We start from the raw sequence: 23,230 nt of genomic DNA, 5'->3' as shown, positions 1-23,230 counted from the left end.
TAGACCTTAAAGGAAACAGGGTTGTCTTAGAGAAGAATCAGTGTTCTAACTCTGGGTTCAGGTGTTGTTGTCTGTTTGTGGTTTGGACTCACACCTGTGTGTTACTGCCCCATCAACCAGACACATTTCCTAACTCCACACCACAGGATAGTGGCATAGCCATGCAAATAGGAACCAAGTACATCTTAAATGCATCCTCTTCCACTGGTACTTTTTTGGTGTTTGATCATAGACATTTGTCAGAATATGAGAAGACACAGCTGGATTTTCCCAAGTGCCTGGGCATAAGAGCAGCCGGTCCAGACACAGCTGGGAAAGGTGGTTGTTCAATCAGTAATATTCCCATTATTTTCCTAAGAGGTCATCTGCTGTACCAATCCAGGTCATCACCCTTTAAAATATATTTCCCCCAGAAGTAGATTCTTCATCAACACCTTGGCTGTGACTATAGTTGGTTTCATTTTTTTTCTAGAATCTTAGCCCCTTTGAGCTGGTGAGACATGGAGTAATGCTGAGAGAAAGTTAGAAAATGAGGATAACTTTAATGTTGATGGTTTAAGCAAATGGTTGGTATGATTGAGGGATGTATTTAGGGGAAGAAATCAATAGTTCCGTTTTGGATTAAGTGAGAGCTAAGTATATGCAAGGGGAAATGTGGATTAGGTAGCTAAATATATTGATTTGCAACTAAAAGGAAAAGCCAAATGAAGGATATACAGTTATTATAAGATTAAATGTTATTATTTATGGGGGCTAAGTAGATAGAAAATAAAAGGATCCACATCAGATAGAGGAAGCAGAACCAACAAGGAGAACTGAAAAGTAGCCAGTGAGGCAGGAAGAAACTATTATAATTAAGTCAGTCTCTGTACTGATCCTAAAGACATTACCTGGAAATTCCATTACAGATGATATTATTGTATATTATTGAATATTTTGTGTTAACGCTTATAAAGTTAATTGATAATTTTTCCCTGAAATCTAGAACTGTTAATGAAAGATCATGTTGTAATTAAATATTTTTGGCCAGCTCAATAAATATCTAACCTACACAAGTATTAGTAATCCTACAGAAACCCAGGTATGCAAACTCTAGACCCTCAAAGATCAAATAGAATCAGTTTAATGATCTAGCAATTTATCAATTTCGTTTAGTTGATAAAAATAAAACACATATCTCAATTATAATTGTCAGAAAAAAATCAGTCAAGATATGATGTCTATGTAAAATAGAAGTAAATGCTAAGTGTAATCAGTTGGCCTAGAATGATTGATCATTTCTTTTTCTGAGATGAACAACTATGAAAGATACATCTTCTGATCTTCTGGTTCAATCATTTATTATTCAGTGTTTCTATCTGCTCATCATGTACCAGCTAGGGATTCAGTAATAAACAAGATGGGTAGGGCCCCTCCCGCCCCTTCCTCTAGCTTATATCAAGTTAGGGGTGGCGGTGGATGATATTGAGGCTATAAATAAGTTAATAGTCATAAAAGTTTATTTAATAAAACAAGTTAAGAAATAAATGAATACGTTAATTTCAGATTGTGAAAAATACTTTGAATAAACCAAAAAAAGTGATATGAAGGAGTGCTGTGGTTACGACTCCAGATTGGTTGTACCAGAAAGGCCTGGTTGAGGAGGTAACGGAGTATCTGTGGTTTGTCTGTTGGCTAATCTCAACCTTCCTTTCCTCTCTAGGCCCTACCAAAGGGCTGTGAGTTAGCAACGCATGGCTGGCGTTAGCCTCAGAGATGCAGTAGGCTCAACCTAACATTCATTAAGTGTCAATTTAAGAATCTGAAACTGAAATGCTTCTGCTTTAGGTTGTATTAATATATTCTCATCTCAAAAATGGTTATATCAAAGTAATCCGATTAAAGAAGCAGTGTTTGCTGTACCGAATGATAACTGGGTAGAGAGGTTCTTGGGGAACTCAATGATGAAAGTCAGAGACTCACACCAAGAAAGTAGAAGAAATAAAAACGATCACAATCACCATCAAAATGTTCCCTACGCCTCTGAAAATGTTGGAAGTAGATTATGTAGTTTATAGTGTTTTGGTGAAAAAAGGGAAAAGGTAAAAAACAATGAGTTGTGTTCTTTGACTTTCCCAAATAAAGAAGTTCCAGATTGCAGCCAAAGTAACCTGAGCTGTAGCTAACGTGGAGACAAAAGAGTGAAGATTGACCTGGAGCACTTGCCAAAAGAGTTTTCTTGGCAAACTGCAAGCTTTGGTGTTTCAGTAGGGTCTCAAAATGTTGCATTGTGCTTCACAGAATAAACTGCAGCCCTAGGTCTCAGGAAATAATCTAGGAAAAGGAATAAAGCATAAATTGCTCTGGGTTAGGTCAATGGGCTTTATGGTTTTAACAATCTTGAATGACTATGCGTAGCCTCCACACTCAAAGCTCAATGTTTGACACCATTTTACACTGCTTTCAATAAATGAAAACCAAATCATATTGTTACATTTGCATATTTTTAGATATCTTGGATAGCGATAAATAGGGACGTCTATCAACCAGGTATAGGTTAGTGCATTCATGATAAATGACATAAATGAAACAACTACACATGGCTCTGCAATCAGTCTGTTTGTTCCTTGATAGCAGGGGCTGTGCCACTTAGTTCTGTATGTAGAGAAATCTCTCATACAGTGGTGATTGTTAGTATTTAAAGTGGAAAATAGAGAGCTATTTGGACAGGAGGACTTCTGCCTATAAAAACGTGGTAGATGCAAGGAGGGATGACAACTTGAAGGGAGCTGTGTTAGTATTTAATTTGCTGTATCTTCATAACATGGCCCATTGTAGATGCTTGAAAAAAATTGAATGAATGGATTAGGGGTTTTAACTTGAGAAGCTGTGATTATTGTCTTCAAATGCCTGATGGATTTGTCTGTGGGATATAAATTGGACTTGTATGTATTGCTAGGGGCTTAATCCACAACAGTGAGTAGGATTTACATATGAGTATTCAGTTAAAAATAAGAAGTGCTATAATGTCACTTCTGACTTAGCCGTATCTTCCACTAAATTCAAAGCTCCTGTGAGAGATTTCTTGTCCGCTGCTGTGCTTCTAGCCCCTAGCACAGTGCCAGATAGTAGAAATTTAATACATTTGTGAGTAATGCATAAATGAATGATGAACAGAACTTTTCATGCTACAGTAGTGAGCTCCCCATTATTAGAGGTGTTGCATATTGCCTAAGTACCTACATATCGTGAGCAATAGCAAAGATTCCAGAAAAGGTGGTGAACTAGATAATACAAAATGATTATTCTAATTATGGAATTAGAATTAGAATTAGAATTAGAGTCAGTGCTCTCTAGAAACACAAAGCCAATAGGAGATATTATATATATATATATAATTTCATATATATATATATATACATATATATATATGAGATCTCATATATATCTCATAAAGTGTGTGTGTGTGTGTGTGTGTGTGTGTGTGTGTGTGTGTGTATGTATAAGATTTATTCTAGGAATTGGCTCATGTGGTTATGGAAGCTGAAAAGTCCCACAATCTGCCTTTTGTAAGCTGGAGAATGAGGAAATCTGGTGGTGTAATTCAATCTGAATCCAAAGGCCTGAGAGCCAGGAACTTTGGATGTCTTAGGGCAGAAGAGAGGAGAGAATTCATCCTTCCTTGGCATTTTTGTTCTATTTGGTCCCCCAATGGATTGGATGATGCTCAGCCATGGTGAGGGAGGATCTTCTTTACTCTGTCTACTGATTCAAATGCTAATCTCTTCTGGAAATTGCCTCGCAGACACACCCAGAAGTAATGTTTTACCTGCTATCTGGGCATTCCTTAGCCCAATCAAGCTGACATTTAATAAACTGTCACAGAATCCTTAAAGGAATCTTCCTAGGATTCACTTAAATTCTTTTAAATTGGAGTATGTGTTTTGCTTATACATAATAGTCCCTCCACATAATTTTTAAAGAAATGTTCTTCCCCTAAGTGTAAAGCAGTTTATGAGGAGGAAGAAACCATATATGGTTCCTTGGTATGCAGTGAAAAAGAGAGCTGGGTGCTCCCTCCTGGGACTAGGGGGAGTAAAAATTATGTCTTTAAGAAACCAAGTGGCTCTCTCTCCCCCCCCCCCCCCCGCATAGTTCTTTGTCCCTGTTACTTGGATTTCAGAAGCTGCATGTTTCCCAGGCCAGCGTTAGATGGGTCTCATTCATTCCTGAGAGGGTAGCAAAATAAAAACTTTGTCCCTAAATGTTGGCTGATTGTGGAGCTTCTGCATCAAATTCAAGCCAGACCATCATCCCTAGACCTAATGCTGTCAGATGTTCCTTAAGTGTTGTCCTTAAGAGCCATCCATTGCTTTGACGTATTTTTGTGCGTGTGTGTGTGTTTGTACACATGCTGCTTCTCGCGGGCAGAGTAACAGAGCCATGAGAGCAATCATGGTGATGATGTCTTTGCTATTTGCTCAAGCCTCCTTCTTTTAAGGCAAAATCACATTAACTGGAGTTTCTTTTTCTCGTGGAAATATTCTGCTACTGGACTTCAGTGCTGAAGCAGTATAGTGTTGCTTGTTTCCTTAGCAAAGCTGCTTTGCTCTTAAAATAGCACCTTGCTGAGGTTTTTAAATCAGCCTGTAATCATGGGATGCCATTTCGATGTTTGTTCACGCTGTCTTCCATCTCTAAGTTGATGGGCACAAATGCATATGTACTGTTTTTATTTATCCTTAATTTAAAAATTTTCTTGGCTATTAGGCCAAATTGGAATAACAATTTTCAGTCAACAGTGAGCACAGAATACTAAAATATCTTCAAAAAGAAAAATACATAAAGCATGGCATGGGTGAAATTTTGTATTTTGCCCCAAAGAAACTTCGCGACTAAATTTCACAAGATCTCTCAGAAGGGAAAAGAGAAAGGGTAAAGAAATAATAATAGCAGATGTATAGGTAGCACTTTATTTCATTCAACCTTTACCCTTTGAAGATTTTTCAGAATAGAATTAAATTATTATTTGGGAGGAGGGGAAACTGAGTTAACACTGTGACCAAGTGACTTACGTAAGGTCAAACTGTAAATTAGTTTTCAAGCCTTGAGCAGTGGCTCTGGTATTTTGGCTTTTGGAAATTTTCAGGATTCTGTGGAAGCTTTTGTAGAGGGGAAAATTCCCCTTCTAGGTTCCTTGGATGGCCTAATAATTAAAGTGATGTAACAGATTAACAGGAGAAAAACAAATTTTAATTGTGAACATAAGGAGCTCATGGAAATATGAGGCTTTCCCAAAGTGACCAAAGCAGGCAGCTTTTATATCTTTTAAACGAAGAAACAAACAATCATTTGTGAAGAATTAACAAAGGTGTTTGGGCTTGGGGTAGCAAATAAGTGAAGAAGTAACAAAGTTTGTTTATACAGCCCTCTCTGCCCTGGATTCCCTGTCTCTGGCACTAACGATGCCTTCTAGCTTCCAGATACAGGGATGGTAGCCTTCACATGGAGAATTTGTTTCCTGCTTTCAGGAGAACAGAGGAGGGTCAGAGTGTTTAATTCAAAAGAATCAATATGCAGGGTACCTGGGGGGCTTAGTAAGACGAGCGTCCAACTCTTGATTTTGGCTCAGGTCATGATCCCAGGGTTGTGGGAACCAACCCTGCATTCAGCTCTGTGCTGAGCCTGGAGCCTGCTTAAGATTCTCTCTCTCTCCCCCCCTCTGCCCCTCTCTTGCTGCTCAGTCTCTCTCTCTGTTTCTCTGAAATAAATCATCATCATCATCATCAATATATGAAAGTGACCTACCTAAACCTCATCACTGTGGATCTTCTCTCTGGAACATATTAGTGTGAGTGTGTGTGTGTGGGGGGGGGGGGGGGGAGACTGAGAGGAGTTACCTGCGATTAGAGAAGTTTTTCTCATTGACTTCAGATGATTTCTAGGCCCCTCATGTCCATCTGTGGACTCTGAAAAGAACTCTTCATCACTGGAGGGTCATGTCCCATTCTCCTGACAATCAGGTTAATAACACATTATTAAAGGACTAGTCAAGGAGGGTATTAAAAATCAGGTATTGTGTATAGGTTTTGAAAGCCATTACAAAATAAATTGCAACCACCATCCTATGAATAGTTAGCACAGTTATGCGTTTTTTTTCTACAACATTTTAACATAAGTCTGGAATGAGAACTAAAACCTTCCATATGCTGACATCTTGGGGGTGGCGTTCCTGGATACAGGTTGGTGGCCAGCCTATAAAATAGATGATACCTGGACAGACTCTGTCCCTGCAAATGCATATTTATCTTGTAATTTTTCCTTTAAAATGTCATTTGGGGCCATTAATGGTATTAGTGTCTAAATGATTGCCACAAAATCACAGACGTATTGGAAAGACTCTGCCTTTTACTATGTGGATCTCTACCTACTCTTTGTCAGGTCCCATCTCATCTGAGTGAAGGATAGGATGTTTTTGTTGAAGGAAAAATATAATTAAACACAAGGAGACAAGAATAAATTAAATGAAATTTAAGAAAATTAAGACAATTTCATATTCCTTGTTTTGCTTTATCCTGTATTGTTCAGACTTTCTGCAATAGACTTGTATTACATTTAATATTGAAGATGCATATAAAAAAAGAAAGATCCATATATTAATCTGTTATTTTACTTTGCCTCTCTGCAGCATCCAAGTTTTGTTCTTTATGTTATTCTCCAGTTTTTATAATATTATTATATTATTCTCGTTTTTTTCTAATATGGGCTTTATCATCCTCAGTTAGGTTGTAGATTCCTTGAGGACAAGAACTATAGAAAAATTCTTGGCATGCCATTTCATGTTTTCTCCTTGTGTTTAGTTATTATTTTAACACTGTAAAACTACTATGTATCAACTAAAAATGCAAATATCTCATGTAAATATTTTGGCTGAAAAAATGTATTTGTATATTTGCACGTAAAACTTATTCTGTAACTTTGGACTATTTTCAGAGGGTGACTCTCATAATTAACATGGAGTCTGTCTTTGGACACTTTTGAAGATTGGATTATATTTCCTAATGGCTTCCCTATTACACAATAAACTCTCAACACAAATATAGGATTGCTCGCTGAATTTTTCTAGTCTTTGGTTATCTCCATTAAAAAAATTATGGCTAGTGTGATAAATCAAAATAGTACCTCATGATTGTTTTGACTAATATGTTTGAAGGTTAGGAACACTTTTCTATATACTTAATTTTCTAGCACATTTCCTCTTGTGAACTTTTTTCAAGTTTGGTGTCTAGTTTGGCCTTGGGTATTGTTTATCTGCTTCTGCTAGTTTTTATATAAAAACATTTTGGCCCTTTGATGTACTTCCTAGAGTTACTTGTGTTCAATTAGATAAAATAGGACTTTAAATTTTACTTAGCAAAATATATGCAGTTTCCTCTCTTGATTTCCTACCTAGTTCATGTTGATTCTTATACTTTTCAAGGACAAGTCTGTGTTTACTCAAGGATGTTCAAATGGAAAGCACAATTTATAGTCAGGAAATAAAATAAAACATTAATTGCCTAGAATAAATGGCAAGTGTATAGGTTATGGAAGTGATTCATATGTGTTTCACATTCCCCAGGACCAACAAAACATCCTTTTTTTTCCCACTCTAGTGAGTTGAAGTCATGTCAGTTGAGACTTTATGGAAAATATGTATTTTCCTATATTACTTTTTAAAGGTAAGGAAATCTAGTGAGTATTGACTTTTTGCCAGGAACTGTGCTGAAGACTTATATAGACAATATCATTTAATCATTTTAGCAGTCCTCTAAGGTTAGTCTTATTTCCATTTTACAGATGAGGAAACTGAGGCATGAAATGCTTAGATAAATTATATACAAACAGACACAATTTGTAAGGAGAGCCAGGATTGAATCTCAGATATTCTGCCTTCAAATTCTAGTATTAGACACTTTGCAAAACTGCCTTCTGGATGTTCCCAGATATTATGTGCTCTAGTACTACCTATTTTCTCACATCACTCATTTAAATCATGTCTGGTCGTTGTAAGCCCTTAAGTTCCAACACCTACTGTAGCTTTGCCACCGCTGTGTTTTCAAAGAACAGGATAGTGTTTGGGGTGATGAATGGTGGCCCTGTTCACTACCAGGGGACTTACCTGATGACATTTTCCTCCATTTTTCTTTTTTTTTTAGTTTATGTATTTATTTTTAGAAAAGGAGAGAAGGAGAGAGGCAGAGGGAGGGAGGGAGAGAGAGAGAGAGAGAGAGAACCCCAAACAGGCTCCACACTGTCAGTGCAGGGCCTGAAGCAGGACTTGATTTCACCAACTGCAAGATCATGACCTGAGTGGAAATCAATATTGAACGCTTACTGACTGAGCCACCCAGGTGATCCCTCCCTTTGTTTCTAAAAAAGAAGTTTGTCCTTAGCTTGGAGGAGGTGAGTTTCCTAGTTTTGCAGACTCAAAGATGAAAGCACCAACAATAGTGACTTTCCCAGAGTGGTGAAAAGATGCACAAAGTAGCTATTGGAATGTTTCAGGAAATGTGAGCATATGTCAAACTGATGGAAAAGGGGACTACAAATAAGAATATTATGGTCTTCTGGGTCTTCTTGTTCATGCAGTTGGCCTGTTACATTTACTAAGAGATCCTGATGACTGATTACTATTTGATTGAGAAAGATAAAGCCTAAGAATGTGGTCTGTAACCGATTTTCAACAGATGATTTCTAATTTCCTCCATTGAAGCAGCACTTCCTGAATCTCGAGCACATAGTTGCCCTGGAATATTCAATGATGAGCACTGGTGGTTGGACAACTGGAATGCCAAGCCCTTTATCCTAACCCCAGCTCCAGGGTCTTTGTTATGGTTCAGATTTAAAGTTTTTCTGAGAAACAGTGATCTATTCAGAGGGTAAGTCCAAGGTGGTCAGGTTCTTATCTTTAGTCAGTGAGTTTCTTGGAGGAGCTTACCTCTCTGGACCACATCCTCATCTGTTTTGTGTATCTGTGGTCAATAAGAATAGCATACTTCAGGGTAATTATGTATTAATTCCAAACGCATAGTACAAATGTTGATCTCTCTGCCATAATTAACTTTTCTCTAAGACCCTGGACTTGGCTAGGCATCTATCAAGCTACCTTAGACTCTGAAAATATTGTGTGTTAGTCTCAAACCAGTGGAAGCAAGTGGGGAAACTCTCCACTGACCCAATGACCAAGTTGTTATTAATCACTTAAAGCTCCCAGTACACTGTAAACTCACAGACTATTGCTACAATGAGGTGTGGGAGTGGATATTGGAATCAGGTAGATTTTATTGTATTTGACCTCTGACACTGGGGTAATAAGACTAAATAATGAACATTAATGAGTCTCAGTTCCCTCATCTGTATACAGGAAAATGGTACATAATGCACAGGACTTCAGTGAAGGTTTGAGGGAATTGTACATCTAGCACTCTTAGTACAGTTCTTGGAATATAGGAAGCCCTCAATAATGGTGGCTATTACATCATCATCATCACATCGTCGTCATCATCATCATCATCATCATCATCATCATCATTATCAGTCTCACCACCAACCCCCAGCTTACAACCTCTGCTGACTCAATAGAAGAAAATCAGGCAGGAGATTTTACACCAACCAAGTATTCTGTGCCAATTAACTGATGTGTTAGGTGGAAAAGGCCACTTGATAGGAAGGGATGGGGGTGGGGAAAAAATTTGACAATCACAGTAAAAGACTTTTCATTACATTGGTCTCATTTTCTGTTCTCTTTGAGAGTTTTTTCATAGAATTGTACATGGTGAGGTCTGACACTAAAATAAATGTCAATCCCTGAGGGTGCAGGATGTTGACAATTATTGATAATCACTACATAGGAGAGACCTTTCTATTCTCAGAGAGATTTTACTTCTCTTACACCTGATTTTCCAGCTCCATGCATTTATTTACTAAATCAATTTGGAACTTTTATTTTAGAAGCAACAGAAAACTTGACCAAAGTTATCTTGGGCAGGGGAAGAATTTCTCTGGTGTAAGTAACTGGAAAGTTCAGAACTGGCTACTTCCATGTAGGCTTCATATTCAGGCTCAACAATGTCTTCTGGACCATTTCTTCATCTCCTGAATCTTGCCTCTATGTTAGCTTTAGTTCCAGGATCCATAGCAAACAGCAGCCTGAAGCTTATATGTTCTCAAGCTCAAGGTCATTGCCAAAGTGGATGTCTCCTTTTTAGTCACTAAAACAAAAGTCGTGGATTAAACCAATTCCTAAACCAATCACAGTGGATAGTAAAATTGGGGTGATAGGTCTAGGTTACATGTACCAATAATATCAAGTTCATTCAAAGAACATGGATTAGAGTGGTGCTTCTTCAAAAGCAAATCAGGGCTAGGGGTTGGGTCTGGCCAGTTCCACTAGTGCTCAGCAGAGACTGAGGGAGAGAGAGAGAAAGAGAGGGGAGTAGGAGGAAGATTTAGGGAAAAGGAATTGGGGAGCCTTTCTGAACCACAGAGTTACTTCAGTGAACAAGTCAAAGCACACCTGGCTGAAGGTCCAAACCACCACTATGAGTAGTGAGATAAAGAAACCAGAGACACAACAGAGAGCACACAACACACTCCAAAAACACTGCCTGACATGCCAGGCCGTGGACAGTGTATGACCTCTTTTTAATATTGTATTACTCACAGGTGCAGGGTGCATAACACATAAAACACATAAAATAAAACTAGCCAATATGATGAAATGGAAGATTTCTCCTCAAAAGAAATTCCAGGAAGAAATCAAAGTCAGAGAATTCCTCAAAAAAGATATAAATAATATATCAGAACAATAATTTAGAATAATAGTCATAAGACTAATAGCTAGGCTTGAAAAAAGCATAGAAGACAGCAGAGAATATATTGCTGCAGAGACCAAAAACCTAAGAAATCATCATGACAAAGTAAGAAATGTTGTAAATGAGATGTAAAATAAACTAGATGCAATGACAACAAGGATGGAGGAAGCAGACGGGAAATAGAGGAAGGAAGCAGACGGGAAATAGATGGAGGAAGCAGTAAGTGAAATAGACGAAAGAATTATGGAAGATGATGAAGCTGAGAAAAAGAAAGCTGAAAATACTTTACCACAAGGGGAGAATTAGAGACCTGAGTGATTCAATGAAACGTAATGTATCATATCATAGGAGTTCCAGAAAAAGGAAAGAGAGAGAGAAAAAAAAGGGTCAGAAGGTTTATTTGAACAAATTATAGCTGAGAACTTCTCTAACCTGGGGAAGAAAGCAGACATCCAAATCCAGGAGGCACAGAGAACTCCCTTCAGAATCAACAAGAACATGTCAAGACCATGACATATAATAGTGAAACTGGCAAAATACAAAGATAAAGAGAGACTTCTGAAAGCAGCTAGGGACAAATACACTTTAACCTACAAGGGTAGATACATAAGAATAGTAGCAGACGTGTCCACTGAAACTTGGGAGGCCAGAGGGAGTGGCAGGATATATTCAATGTGCTGAGTAGGAAAAATATGCAGCCAAAAATCCTTTATCCAGCAAGGCTGTTATTCAGAATAGAAGGGGAGATAAGGCTTTCCCATAGAAACAAAAAGATAAAGGAATTCATGACCACTAACCCAGCCTTGCAGGAGATCTTAAAGAGGACTCTGTGCGTGGAAAGCAACAAAAACTACAAAGGATCAGAGACAACACCACAAACATGAAACCTACAGATAATACAGTGACGCTAAAACCATATCTTTCAATAACTCTGAATATAAATGGGCTAACTACCTCAATCAAAAGACATAGGGTATCAGAATGGATAATAAAGAAGATCCATCTATATGCTGTCTATAAGAGATTCATTTTAGACTTAGGAAACATGCAGACTGAAGGTGAGAGAATGGAGAACCATCTATCATGCTATTGGAGATCAAAAGAAAGCTGGAGTACTCATACTTATACCAGACAAACTTAGACTTTAAATTAATGACTGTAACAAGAGATGAAGATGGGCATTATATCATAATTAAGGGGTCTATCCATCAAGAAGAGCTAAAAATTGTAAATGTTTCTGGCCTCATCTTGGAGGCACACAAATATATAAACCAATTAATAACAAAGATAAGAAAACTTATTGATAGTAATACTGTAATTGTAGGTAACTTTAATACTCAGAGCAATGTACAGATCATCTAGGCAGAAAATCAATAAAGAAAAAAATGGCCTTGAATGATACTGGACCACATGGACTTGACAGATATATTCAGAACCTTTCATCTAAAAGCAGAAGAATACACATTCTTCTTGAGTACACATGGAAGATTCCCCAAAATACATCACATGCTAGGTCACAAAACAGCCTTAAACAAATATAAAAGGATTGAGATCATACCATACATATTTTCAGATCACAACACTATGAAACTTGAAATAAACCACAAGAAAAAAATTGGAAAGCCTCCAAAAGCATGGAGGATAAAGAACACCCTACTAAAGAATGAATGAGTCAACCAGGAAATTAAAGAAGAAATTAAAAAATATAGTAAAGCAAATGAAAATGAAAACATGACAGTCCAAACCCTTTGGGATTCAGCAAAGGCAGTCCTAAGAAGAAAATACATTGCAATCAAGGTCTATCTCAAGAAGCAAGAAAAATCCCAAATACAGAACCTAATCTCACACCTAAAGGAACTATAAGCAGAGCAACAAAGAAACTCCAAAGCCAGAAGAAGAATAGAAATAATAAATATTAGAGCAGAAACAAACAATATAGAATCCAAAAAAAAAAAAAAAAAAAAACAGAACTGATCAATGAATCTAAGAGTTGTTTTTTTGAAAGAATAAACAAAATTGATAAATTCCTAGCCAGACTTCCCAAAGAGAAAAGAGAAAGAACCCAAATAAATAAAATCATGAATGAAAGAGGAGAGGACACAACCAACCACAGACATACAAACAATTATTAGAGAATACTAAAAAATTATATGTCAATAAAATGGACAATCTAGAAGAAATGGACAAATTCCTGGACACCCACACACTACCAAAACTCCAATGGGAAGAAATAGAAAATATGAACAGACCCATAATCAGCAAAGAATTGAATCAGTTATCAAAAATCTCCCGATAAATAAGAGTCCTGGGTCAAATGGCTTCCCAGGGGAATTCTACCAGACATTAAAGCAGAATTAATACCTATTCTTCTCAAGCTGTTCCAAAAAATAGAAATGGAAAGCTCCTGGACTCATTCTACAAAGGCACAATTATCTTGATACCCAAACCAGACAAGGACCCCACTAAAAAGGAAAATTACAGGTCAATATCCCTGATGAACATGGTTGATGCAAAAATTCTCAGCTTGTTACCAGCACATCAAATTCAATAGTATATTAAAATAATTATTCACCATAATCAAGTGATATTCATTCCTGGGCTGCAGGGCTGGTTCAATATCCACATCAATCAGTGTGATACATCATGTTAATAGAAGAAAGGAGAAGTACCATATGATCCTGTCAATAGATGCAGAAAAAGCATTTAACATAATATAGCATTCTTTCTTAATAAAAACCCTCAAGAAAGTTGGGATAGAAGGAGCATACCTTAACATCATAAAAGCAATATATGAAATTCCCACAGCTAATATCATCCTCAATGGGGAAAAACTGAGAGCTTTCCCCCTGAGATTGGGAACACAACAGGGATGTCCACTCTTACCGCTGTTGTTTAACATAACGTTGGAAGTCTTAGCCTCAGCAATCAGACAACAAAATGAAATAAAAGGCATCCAAATTGACAAAGAAGTCAAACTTTCGCTTTTCACAGATGACGCGATACTCTATGTGGAAAACCCAAAAGACTCCACCAAAAAACTGCTAAAACAGATACATGAATTCAATACAATCACAGGATATAAAATCAATGTAGAGAAATTGGTTTCATTTCTATAGACCAATAATGAAGCAACAGAAAGAGGTATCAAGGAATCAGTCGCATTTACAATTACACCAAGAACCATAAAATACCTAGAATAAACCTGACCAAAGAGGTAAAAAATATGTATGCTAAAAACTATAGAAAACTTACGAAAGAAGTTGAAGAAGACACAAAGAAATGGAAAAACATTCCATGCTCATGGATTAGAAGAACAAATATTGTTAAAATGTAGATACTACCCAAAGCAATCTACACATTCAATGAAATCCCAATCAAAATAGCACCAGCATTCTTCTCAGAGCTAGAAGAAACAGTCCTAAAATTTGTAGGGAATGAAAAAAGACCCTGAATAGCCAAAGTAATGTTGAAAAAGAAAACCAAAGCAGGAGGCATCACAATCCCGGACTACATAGCCTGTACTACAAAGTCATAAACATCAAGACAATATGGAATTGGCATAAAAACAGACACATAGACCAATGGAATAGTATAGAGAACCCAGAATTGGACCCACAAATGTACGGCCAACTAATATTTGACCAAACAGGAAAGAATATCCAATGGAAAAAAGACAGTCTCTTTAGAAAATGGTGCTGGGAGAACTGGACATGCAGAAGAATGAAACTGGACCACTTTCTTACACCATATGCAAAAATAAACTCAAAATAAATGAAAGATATAAATGTGAGATAGGAAACCATCAAAATCCTAAAGGAGAAAATAGGCAACAACCTCTTTGACCTCAGCCACAGCAACTTCTTACTCAACACATCTCCGAAGGCAAGGGAAATAAAAGCAAAAATGAACTGTTGGGACCCCATCAAGATACAAAGCTTTGGCATAGCAAAGGAAACAATCAACAAAACTAAAAGGCAACCAATGAGATGGGAGAGGAAATTTGCAAATGACATACCAGATAAAGGTTTAGTATCCAAAATCTATAAAGAACTTAACAGATTCAACACCCAAAACAAATAATCCAGTGAAGAAATGGGCAGAAGACATGAATAGACACTTTTCCAAAGAAGACATCCAGATGGCCAGCAGACACATGAAAAGATGCTTAACATCACTCATCACCAAAGAAATACAAATCAAAACCACATTGAGATACCACCTCACACCGGTCAGAGTGGTTAAAATTAACAACTCAGGAAACAACAGATGTTGGTGAAGATGTGGAGAAAGAGACCTTTCTTGAGCTGTTGGTAGGAATGTAAACTGGTGCAACTATTCTGGAAAACTGTGGAGATTCCTCAAAAATTAAAAATAAAATTGCCCTACAACGCAGCAATGGCACTACTAGGAATTTATCCAAAGGATACAGGAGTGCTGATTCATAGGGGCACATATACCCCAATGTTTATAACAGCACTATCAACAATAGCCAAATTATGGAAAGAGCCCAAATGTCCATCAACTGATGGATGAAGAAGGTGATATGTGTATATATACACGCATACATATGTGTGTGTGTATATATACACACACATATGCACAATGGAGTATTACTCAGCAATTAAAAAGAATTTAATCTTGCCATTTGCAACAATGTGGATGGAACTGTAGGCTATTATGGTAAGTGAAATAAGTTGGTCAGAGAAAGATCTCATATGTTCTCACTCCTGTGTGGAAGATGAGAAACTTAAAAGAAGACAGTGGGGGAAGGGAAGGAAAAAAATAGTTACAAACAGACAGGGAGGGAGGCAAACCATAGCAGACTCTTAAATACAAGAGAACAAACTGAGAGTTGATGGGGGGGGGCAAGGGGGAGGGGAAAATGGGGGATGGGCATTGAGGCAGGCACTTGTTGATGAGCATCAGGTGTTGTATATAAGCGATGAATCATGGGAATCAACTCCTGAAGCCAAGAGCACACTGTGTACTCATGTGTTAACTAACTTGATAATAAGTTATATTTTAAAAAATCAGGGCTGTTTTTCCAGGAAGACGGTGATTATATACCACCCAGGAGAAATAAGATCACTCTTGTTCTTTATTTTCTGTGGAGAAGCTTCCTTCACCATCTGTATGTATTGAGTCTAACCATGCCTTCCTTTCCCGTCTAAAGTGTCACTTCCTCTATAACATATATCTTAATTCAAGTTTCATTATCCTGGTGAACTAGCTCTCTGACTCAATATAATACAAATGGCACTTGTGGTTTTATTTTTTATTTTATTTTTTATTTTTTTATTTCTTAAAAATTTTTTAATGTTTTTATTTATTTTTGAGACAGAGACAGACAGAGCACGAGCAAGGGGAGGGCAGAGAGAGAGGCAGACAAAGAATCCGAAGCAGGTTCCAAGCTCTGAGCTGTCAGCACAGAGCCTGACGTGTGGCTCAAACTCACGAAGTGTGAGATCATGTCCTGAGCTGAAGTCAGACACTTAACCGACTGAGCCACCCAGGCTCCTGGCACTTGTGGTTTTTATGTGGATTTTATTATAATATGCTTTTTTCTAGACCCATTTGAACATTTGTCTTAACTAACTAAAAACTGACGAAAGGCAGAGAATCTGTCTCATCATTAGAGAATCCCTTGAAGCAACCAATACTGTGACCTACATGTGGGAGATATAATATAAACACTTTATGAATTAGATATCAACCAGAATTCTATGTTTCTAAAATAATAATTGTATTTCAGTTGGAAAACTAAAGAAAAAAAACCCAAAAACCCTGAGCTTTTATTTCATTTCTTTGGGGGAAACATGGTTCTAGATTTTAACGTGCAATATTGTGAAGCCTGGTCTCAGAAATTGGTCTCAGAAGCCTGGTCTCAACTTCTAAATTGAATTTAGAAGTTTGAGGTCATGTGATAGGTAAATGAAGAGTATCTCTTCAATTATAGAGCAGAAGCTATTCCATGTAACTGCCTTCCTAATTACCATCTTAACACAGTGGTTATTTTTATGTGAACCAAATAGTTTCTTAAGTCAAGAAGCAAATGAAAGGTTGGGGAGAGACATCTGCTTGAATGAAATAATATTTCTTTGCGAATGTTTGGGATCCTTTGAGTTTCTATGTGATTCATAAACATGGGGATAATTGGAAATGATATTCTGGCCAACAGGTTTGTTTACCACAGATAATACAATAACAACAACAAAACAGGTCTAATATCCCCACTTGAAATCTAATTTTTTTTTTGCATTATAAATTAATCCACAGTGGAATCAATCTTTTATAATAGAGATGAGAAGATGAGGTTGAACTATTATTTCACTTCCAGTTTTAATTTGTGATTTATTTCCTGGGAGTAAAATATAGTTCTGAATTGTGAACTTTCTATTGCTTTTGTAAATTGAATTTGATTAATATATTATAAATTGATATGCATTAAATGTGCTCTAGCATAATCTCTTTATTTTGTGGTGGGAATAAAATCATTCATTAAATATTATTGAGTATGTACTATGTGCTAAGCATTGAACAGGATACAAAGACAGGAAATTATCTTTCTATAGAACATACAGTTTTATTAGGAAAATTAAATTTACATATAATGCATGATAGAAAATACACACAAAGAGGGGTACCTGGGTGGCTCAGTTGGTTAAGCATCCAACTCTTGATCTTAGCTCAGGTCATGATCTCATGGTACGTGAGTTCGAGCCTCACATTGGGCTCTGTACTGACAATGCAGAGCCTGCTTGGGATCTCTCTCTCTCTCTCTCTCTCTCCCTCCCTCCCTCCCTCCCTCCCTCCCTCCCTCTGCTCCTCTCCTGCTCACTCTCTTTTATTTATTATTTTTAAATAATAAAAAAATAAACACAAGGAAATACATGAAAAGAGAGACTTCAAGAGATGCAATGCTTATATATAGCTATAGGCTCAAAAAAGGCCTCCCTGAAGCAAAGGGTTTAGTTAGGCTTTGAAGGTAAGATTTGAGACAGGATAATAATAGCTGATATTTACTGAGTAATCAGGTACCTTTCTAAATACCAATTTTTTTTAAAACTGCCACAGTCACTTCATGAGTTTGGTGCTATTATTATCCCTATAAAATAGATAAGCAAATAGAGGCACAGAGACAAAGTAACTTGATGAAGAACATACAGCTACTAAGTGGCAGAACTAGGGTATGAGTGCTTGCAGCCTGACTTCAGTTTTTAATCACTCTACTATGGGAAATTACAAGTATGAGTAATAATATGAGTCTAATAGCAGGGACAAGAGAATATGAGGTGGATGTGGAAAAGAACACAGGGCTGAGTCTGCCTATAACAAAGTACCCATTGGGAAATGTGTTGAGAAAGAACATTAGAAATGACAATTAGGGCAAATCACCAAAGGCTATATAAACTACGAATTTTGGGCTTTACTCAGTAATTAAAAGCTACAGACAGGGTTTGAGCCAGTCAGTCTTTGATTGGTCTCCCTTAGCAAGGCCTAAGACAAGGATTTGAGCCAAGAAGTTAATTTGGTTAAGTGATCCCAGGAAATATTCATATGCTGAAGTTAAAAAGTAAAGAAAAGGAAGCCAATGTGTTGTATTATTGTGCGTGTATATGATATACACCAGAAAGTCGTGAGTTCCACTTTAACCTAGAGAATTCCAAACACTAATTATGCCCAGATAGAAATATAGAGCAAAGAATATGTAGTGAGCACACATTAAAGAGAACCCAGGACTGAAAATACAGGTTTGAACATAATCTGTCTCAAAGAAGTACTCCTGCATTCTTATGAACTAACCCAAGATATTTTGCTCTTAGAAAGTGTAGAAATGTCCCAATTTGCAAGTCTTAACCTTTGCTCCTGACTGGTTTTAAATGAATAAGGTGTATATACCATAACAAAGTGGGTATAACTCATGAATGCAAGATTGGTTAAACCTCCAAATGTCAGTTAATGTAACACGCAGTTTGATAGAATAAGAAAACAAAATCAAATTATCATTTCAATAGATGCATGAGCGACATTTGGCAAACTACAATATTCTTTCATAATAAAAAGTCAACAGGACATCCAGTTTCCACTGTGACATGTAAAGAGGTTGCAAGTTGTCCTTGCCACACTCATAAAAGGAAAAGTAGTTGAACAAATTGAAATATGATGACTTCTCTTAGCTCTTCCAGAGAATTAAGGTTACAGAATAGACTGCCACCCCCAAAACTGGAGAGACAGGTAGATACATAGAATAAAGGATACAGATTAGCTAGGTTGCCTGAAGCAGAAGATGCTAGAACCAGTAACTGGTTGGAAAACTTAGGTGTTAACTTTGATGCACTGCTGGAGGCTATATATGGACTACCTTGAAAGTTAAAATTCCCTGGGGACCAGTCAAAGGAGGGGGCAGGTATTCATGTGTTTTTACTTCCAGGAGCCCTACTAGGTTCTCACAGTGAGGATGGGAGAAAAAATGACCTTGAATTTGCATAGGCAAATGGGAAAGTAACCATTTTTGAGATATACCCAAGTGAAAGGAACAGATTTAAAGTAAGCCCAGAGTGTGTCCTCTATAAAAATGACCACCCAGCAAGACAAAATACTTCACCAGAGCCTTATCTGACTTGGAAGATAAATTACATCAGGAAGAGGGCCCTTAACAGAATGTGACCATGCTAGCACCTTGATCTTGGGACCGCTCAGCCTCTAGAACTTTGAGAAATAAATTTCTAAGTTACCCAGCCTATGGTATTTTGTTCTAGTATCCCGAACAGATGAAAAAATATACCAATTAAAAGTATATATATATATATATATATATATATATATATATATATATAAAATAATAAGTATACATAAAAAGAATATATAAAAAAGAATAAGATCCAAGTATATGTTGTCTACAAGGACACTATTTTAAATATAAATAAATATAAATACACAGATAAAAAAGAAAGACATGGGAAAAGGTATACTATGTTATTACTAATCAAAAAAAAAAACTGGAGAAAAGATAGACTTCAGAATAAGAAATATTATCAGGATAAAGACAATCATTATATAATGATAAAAAGGGTTGATTGCTCAAGAAGACATAATTCTTACATTAAGCACCTAAAAAAAAGCCCCTAACAACAGTTTGTCAATATACATGAGATGAAACCAGATGGAAAGACAAGAAAGAATAGACTAAGCCTCTATTGTCATTGGGGACTTCAACACCCCTTTACTGTAATTGACAGAGCAGGGAGAGAGAGAATCACCAAGGATATAGTTGAATTGATCACAGCCATCAATTAACTAGATCTAGTGGACATTTATAGAAATATATAGAAATTCAACATCAGAATACTTATTGTTCTCAAGCTTACATGGATCATCCTCCAAGATAGATCCCATTCTGGGCCATAAAGCATATCCATTTCTTCTGGGATGTGCAGTTTCTTACCATATACTTCTTCATAGTATTCTCTTATAATCCTTTGTGTTTCTGTAGTGTCAGTTGTTACTTTTCCTCTCTCAATTTTTATTTTATTTATTTGGGTCCTTTCTCTATTTTTCTTGATAAATCTGGCTAAAGGCTTGTCAGTTTGTTTATTTTATAAGATTTATTCTTGGGGCACCTGGGTGGCACTTATTAAGTGTCTGACTCTTGGTTTCAGCTTGGGCCATGATCTCACAGTTCATGGGTTGGAGCCCCACATCCGCCTCTGTGCTGACAGCATGGAACCTGCTTGGGATTCTCTCTCTCTATCTCTCTCTCTCTCTCTCTCTCTCTCTTTCTCTCTCTGCTTATCCCTCACTTGCTCTCAAAATAAATAAACTTAAAAAAAAAATATGTTTGTAAGATTCTTTCTAAGAATTGGCCCATGTGGTTATAGAGGCCAAAAAGTCCCACAGTCTGCCTTTTGCAAGTGGAAAACTAGGAAGTCTAGTGGTGTAATTCAGTCTGATCCAAAGGGCTGAGAACGAGGAACTCTGGATGTTTATGGGCAGAAGAGAAGAGAGAATTCACCCTCTCTTGGAATTTTTGTTCTATATGGTCCCCTAATAGATTGGGTGATGCCCAGCCATGGAGAGGGAGGATCTTTCTTACTCTATTGATTCCAATGCTAATCTCTTCTGGAAATAGCCTCAAAGACACACCCAGAAATATGCTATAACAGTTATCTAGGCATCCCTTAGCTTAATCATTTAAGGAATAAATGGTACTAATTCCCTACAATCTCTTAGAGAAAATACCAGAACCATGTAAAGACATCACAAAGAAGAAAGCCTATTCACAACTATCTATTGTGGACATAGATGAAAAAATCCTCAAGAAAATATTAGCAAATTGAATACAGCACATATAAGAAAGCTCATCTGCAATGATACAAATGTTTAGAGTCTTAATGGAGGGTGGAGTTTGCATACATATGCAAATTTTCCCAAAGTAATCAAACTATATGCTTAACACACACACACATTACTTTATCTAATTTATACTGTAATTTCAAAGAGTGTACAATTCAAAGAGACTTGACAATTGCATATACCCATGTATTTACAACTATGTATGTTTATTTGTCACTGGTTATAGGATACATTTTCTTGTTTCCTGACATGGCTATTAATTTTGTATTACTTGATGTGCTTATTGGATTTCACCATTTATACATGTAAAACATGTATGCAAATTATTGGGAGTCTGAATTTTCTTCTCTCTTTCTCTTTTTTTATGAAAGTTGAGTTTTGTTCCAGAAAATAGTTAATTTTCTTATGGATATGCTGATCCTCTCATGGCTTGATTTTAAATCTTGTTAGGACAAGTCTACAGAATTCCTTATTTCAGGGGTAGAGATGCTGTGGTCTTTCTGGTGTACTCAGTTGACCAGCCTCGAGAGTTCATCAAGGTCATTCCATGCTGGCAAAACTACTACATTTTCTACCTTATTCTTCCATCTTCTTCCATCTCCACTCACCTTGTAGCTCCCTGGCTGCTTTTCTCTGCCAATCTTCAAAGCCTCAATCTGCACACACAGCTTAGCATATGATCAAAGATGTCATGGGACATCTTGAAATTTTGGAAGATCCTTTTTTTAGTGCAACTTTCCTCTCTTTAGTACTTTGTCCCACATATTCCAGTTACCTCAGTGTCACAATTTCTGTCTCCTCATTTCAACAAGGCTGTCATGTTCTGCCTGAATTTTTAATTCTCTGACTCATGCCAGTCTGGAAAGTACTCTGAATCAGAAAGCTTGAGGAATTGAGGGTTCTATCTCATGTGTTTCCCTCTGTCAGAGAGGACACTTCTGTGCTACATGTAGTTTAGTGTCTAAAGACAGTTGTCTCAGATATTTTGTCCAGTTTTACAGTTTTTTGTAGTGGAAGGCTAGTCTAGAGCAAGTTTCTCCATGATAAGCAGAAGCAGACATCATTATAATTATACTTAATTGCTTTTAATGGCAGATGGCTATTTCTACCTTCACTTTTGAGTAATGTAATCAGGGAAATTTAATCTTAAGTTGTTACTTGCAACACTAATTTTTTCATCCTCTCTTTAGGGATTATCATCAGGATGATGGATTAGATTATCAATCCACCTATTATATATAATATCCTTCATTGTCTGTAACACATGAATAAGAAGAAACTTCAATATTATTGATGTGATAAAGTAAAAATGATTAACAAGGAAAGAAAGTTGATCAGATTCATGACTTGTGAATGGATTGGAAAGAGCAATAATAGATTAAAAATTTATTACAAAATTAATCAATTTCTATGTATAGTTTTGACATAGGAAATTAGTATTAATTATGATGACTGTTTTTAACTACCATGGATACTGAAGAAAATAGAAAGTAGATGATGTGAAACAAGAAGATAATTTATTTTTCAGTTATAAATGAAATATTGAGTATGGAAATATGCACATCATATAGTTTATGATCCATTTTAGAGATATTAGTATAAAAATAAATACGTTATCTCATTAAGGCAGTGATGGAGAATTCTTCTGCCAACAACAAATGCTCATGTTTACTCATGCATGACATGTATGCCTTAAACATAACCATGAGAGAGGATAATGGTTACCCAAGGAAGCATGGTCACAGAAGAGGGCAGTGTTGTCATTTTGATAGGTCTTATTAATAGTTGGTAAATTCCCTTACTAGGTAGGCATTCTTAGAAATCTGTGTGTGAGGGGCGCCTGGGTGGCTCCGTCAGTTGAGGGTCCGACTTCGGCTCAGGTCATGATCTTACGGTTTGTGAGTTCCAGCTCCGTGTGGGGCTCTGTGCTGACAATTCAGAGCATGGAGCCTGCTTTGGATTCTGTGTCTCCCCGTCTCTCGGCCCCTCCCCTGCTCATGTTCTGTCTCTCTCTGTCTCTCAATAATAAATAAATGTTAAAA

The sequence above is a fragment of the Panthera tigris genome, chromosome D2 (assembly GCF_018350195.1).
Source record: "Panthera tigris isolate Pti1 chromosome D2, P.tigris_Pti1_mat1.1, whole genome shotgun sequence".
NCBI lineage: Eukaryota > Metazoa > Chordata > Mammalia > Carnivora > Felidae > Panthera > Panthera tigris.
Note: the sequence above shows the minus strand (reverse complement) of the source record.